A 4,504-nucleotide genomic window follows, 5' to 3' on the forward strand; every position below is an offset into this window, starting at 1 on the left:
ATCATTATTATTATTGTTATTATTATTATTATTGTTATTATCATTATTATTATTATTATTATTATTATTATCACGTTGTTAGTTGTCGTCGTGATATGCAATAAAATAATATACTTTTTTAAAATAGTTCATACTCTTACTTATCTTTGGTCGGAAGACAAACAAATCATATATGAACTTTGTTCTTCTGATTATTTTAATTTGATTTTACAATTCTCTCATTGTATTACTTCACTTGTTTTTCAATTTTAATTTTGTTATTTTCTAGACTAAAATCGAAGAATTTCCGTGCTCTGCTGATAAAACATTTAAGATGAAATAATGGTCTGACTTGGCTGTTAAACCAGTTAAATGTCGTTGACTGAAAAAACACGTATTTAAAAATTTGGCCTGAAAACTCTTTCCTCAACTTATATCCATCGATTTAAATGACCATCATCTTAGAAAAGACGTTGAAACATGACCCCTCGCGAGGTGACAGGTTTAAGAGTTTTGCCAAGGTGAGATCATTAAAACGGTCTATATTTGAAGGACGAGTTTTCTGGCCAAATTTTTAAATACGTGTTTTCCCAGAGTATGACTGTTAACTGGTTAAATCCATAATCATAATGTTTCTGATAAGGATACAAGAGTTGTTTGTCTCACGATTAGTATTGAGCAGTATTTTATTAATGCAGTTGGTGTTATCTTTTCATCATGTCATTCCAGTCAGCAAATGAAAAATTAGTTTTTCGATTGAGGATTGACCCTCTTGTCAACACTGTGAACAGCACTTTAAATGTAAACAACCAAATGCGCGCCATCTGGTGTCCGTTTGTTTTGTTTTAAATTGCATTCTTATAAATTGGATTGTGCAGGCAAGTTTGTTTTGTTTTTTTTTTTTAAAGGAAAATCGTCGTTGTAATGATTGTTATTGTTGGTGTTGTTGTTGTTGTTGTCGTTGTTGTTTTTGTTGTTGTTGTTGTTGTTGTTGTTGTTTTTATTAATTTTTGCAATTTATTTGTTTAATACTGTTTATCGGCTATGTAGTCTTATTTTATGACACTCGCCTTCGGATCGGAACGTCCTGGGTTCGAGCTCTGTTCCCTATCATCTTCCCCTTGCTTTCATATAACTTATTAGTATACTGCTCTAACAATATTCGTCTGTTTTTCCATTTTGGCGGGAAGTTCTACTTTATATACCGATGGCTGTAAGTAACGCGCACCTAACTTGCCAAAAAGTCTCGTCTAAATTTTGAAGTCTCGGGTTTGAATGTTATTGACAAGTTGACAATTATTCCAATCGATTGATATTTGAAGTAAAAGTTTTCTAGCCAGAATTCTTTTAAAACGTTTCTTATCAACATATTCCAGTATCCACCGCAACTGTTTAATTAAGATTATGCAAGTAAAATTTAATAATTAATAATAATAATAATAATAATAATAAATAATAATAATAATAATAATAATAATAATAATAATAATAAACAATAATGATAATGATAATAGATCTTTATTGTCCATAAATATGGCAATTTGTCATTTAGTTACAATTGTTATAACGTTAAATGATAACTGTAACATTAAACAGATATTTCACTCCTACTTATTTCTCTCTCTCTCTCTCTCTCTCTCTCTCTCTCTCTCTCTCTCTCTCTCTCTCTCTCTCTCTCTCTAAAAGAATTTTATAATCGATAGCACCCACCCAATTAATAAGTACACTAAACACAGATTTTCCACGATCTTAAGTTATTTCAATAAAGACTTCACACTTCTCACTCCTTAACGCTGCAACGGAGCATTTTCATTAAATCTGAGGAACTGACTGATACACATTGCAGAAGATTTTACTTAATATTTTTTTTATACATTCATATTTCACAAAGCACGCAGACAAGTCAACTAGCTACAATAAGAAGCGTATTGGTATTAACTTGTTATAATTAATGTTTCATGAGCCAGCTACAAGTGTTTTGAGGGAATACCATAATGGGCTGCAGTATCTATATCAAATCAATCATTTTCCTTACAAATTATGATATTTTAAGATCTGATTTTCATTCCTTGTAAGTGATTCTAATTAGTATCCCCGTCTTAGAGGTATGTATCATTAAAGTCAATAATGTTGGTTGGCGCAATAATTCTCAGCACACATTGTACCAGTAAATCCATCAACTTCAATTATTTTTTAAACTGTAGTGATGATGATAATGATAATAAGAAAGAAAGAAAGAAAGAAGAGAAAATACAAGAAAATTGCGGTCGTTGATAATGGCACCAGCAAACAATTAAGAATTAACTGTACCCCACAATGTTATAAGAAGGAAAGGGAAAATTGATGTTGCTGCAGTCAGAAATATGTATGGGCTCACTTCAACAATAATTTGATGAAATGAATTTTTTCAATGTCTGCATACTCCTATCCCCAACATTTACTCTCTCTCTCTCTTTCTTTGTTTCTTTCTTTCTCTCTTTCTTTCTCTCTCTCTCTCTCTCTCTCTCTCTCTCTTCTCTCTCTCTCTCTCTCTCTCTCTCTCTCTCTCTGTCTATCTCTGTGTGTTTATATATATATATATATATATATATATATATGTGTGTGTGTGTGTGTGTGTGTGTGTATGTGTGTGCGCGTGTGTGTGTGTTAGTGTTTGTGTGTATTTGTCAGTCTTCTCTTCTTTTTGTTCTTGCTTTTCTTATTTTCTCTCTTCACCCTTCTTCTTAAACTCCTTCTGTGTTCTTCTTCTTCTTCTTCTTCTTCTTCTTCTTCTTCTTCTTCTTCTTCTTCTTCTTCTTCTTCTTCTTCTTCTTCATCATCATCATATCTTTCTCCTTTTTCTCCTCCTGATTCTCATCCTGATCCTCCTCCTCTCCTCCTCCTCATCTTCCTCCTCTCCCTTCTCCTCCTCCTCCCCATCATCATCAGCATCTTCTCCCTCACTTACTACACCTCTCGTCAGCTCTTTTCTCTTATTCTAATTAACGTTCTATCTTTCTGTCTCTTCCTATCCCTCCTACTGCTTTTCTCTCTCTCTCTCTCTCTCTCTCTCTCTCTCTCTCTCTCTCTCTCTCTCTATCTATCTATCTATCTATCTATCTATCTATTTATCTATCTATCTTTCACACTCACACATACTTACATACACAGATACACACTCTCGTTCTCTCTTTCTCTCGTTCTTTCTCTTTCTCTCTCTCTTTCTCTCTCTCTCTCTCTCTCTCTCTCTCTCTCTCTCTCTCTTTCTCATACATATTCTTTTCCCTACCCCCCCCCCTTTCTATCCGAGCCTTTTAACACCAATTTTCTTGAATGTTTCAGGATAAATAAAATTAATCAAAAGAGTGAGCATGGACATGAACTGTTCATTTCTACTAACAAAGGTGCTGTAAATAGCTTCCAATAGCCATTCCAGACCATATGCTTTACAGAAACCCTCATGCTGTTTTTGTTGAAATAATGTTTAAAACCGTGTAGTACTCACGTGCAGCCCGACATAGCAGGAATAGCACACGCTAATGAACTTGGAGTGACCTTTGTTTTAAAGATAAAACCGAGAAGGTAAAATTTGTTTGATTTATGTCCAAGATAGGAGGAACAAAGAGTCTTTTTTGTTGTATTGCAACAGTTTGTTTATTATTAGAAACTTTTGAGAAAAAGAAGAAGATGATGAATAAGTCAGATTAAGAGGAGGAAGAGGAGTAGGAGGAAAATGAGTGTTATGTTTAATTTGGAAAGTATATGTGAGTGTTTGGATAGGTATATGTCAGTGTGTGTGTGTGTGTATGTGTGTGTGCGTGCGTGTGCGTGTGTGTGTGTGTGTGTGTGTGTGTGATTCGTGTAGAGTACTGTATTCAGTTACAAAATAATAGAAAAGTGATTTTTTTTTTTAAAATGAAAAGGTTAGGTAGATCGGAAGCGAAAAAGGTAGAAGAAGAAGAAGAAGAAGAAGAAGAAGAAGAAGAAGAAGAACAAGAAGAAGAAGAAGAAAGAGGAGAAGGAGGAGGAAGATGAGGTGGAGGAGGAGAAAGAGGTGGAAGGGAGGAAGATGAGGAAGAAGAAGGAGGAGGAGGAAGAATAGGTGAAGAAAAAGAGGAAAGAGGAGAGGTGGCTTCGCTTTGGGGGTTATCTTTTTTCTTGGATTTCTACTTTGTCTGACACACACCTTTTCACATTTCATAATGTTGAGACAGCAATACCGTCATCAACCAATCCTTTACTACCTAAAGAAAAAAACAATGATCTTAGGTGAACTTGCTCGTTTCGATGGTGTTTTTTTAGGAACTTGAGGGCAATAATTGGTGGCATTGGTAGATTAGCACGGTCTCTATTGGGTGAAAAGGAGATATTATTGTTAGCTCTTTTCCAGCAACAGGAAGCTGAATGTATGTGGTTCATTAGCGGTAATAAGAGGTTTCAACATAAACAATGGCTTATTATTATTATTATTATTATTACAGAAACCTATGTAAAGAAGTAATCAAACCAAAGCCGCTGCCCCGTATGTTGACCGTCACGGATTTCA

At 34.4% G+C, this 4,504-nt stretch overlaps 1 long non-coding RNA gene across 1 annotated transcript in view; it reads left to right on the forward strand.

Annotated features, from left to right (window-relative positions):
- The first annotated feature begins 693 nt into the window (after nucleotides 1–693).
- LOC144965301 (uncharacterized) overlaps nucleotides 694–4,504 on the forward strand; it is a 3,906-nt gene continuing 95 nt past the window's right edge. The window contains exons 1-3 of the long non-coding RNA XR_013643993.1: nucleotides 694–857; nucleotides 3,301–3,540; nucleotides 4,440–4,504. The exon at nucleotides 4,440–4,504 is cut by the window's right edge and continues 95 nt beyond it. This is a non-coding gene — a long non-coding RNA (uncharacterized LOC144965301). The remainder of the gene's footprint in view (nucleotides 858–3,300; nucleotides 3,541–4,439) is intronic.

Source organism: Berghia stephanieae, chromosome 1 (genome assembly GCF_034508935.2).
Source record: "Berghia stephanieae isolate SIO BIC M18660-M18661 chromosome 1, UCSD_Bste_1.3, whole genome shotgun sequence".
NCBI classification, from domain to species: Eukaryota; Metazoa; Mollusca; class Gastropoda; order Nudibranchia; family Aeolidiidae; genus Berghia; species Berghia stephanieae.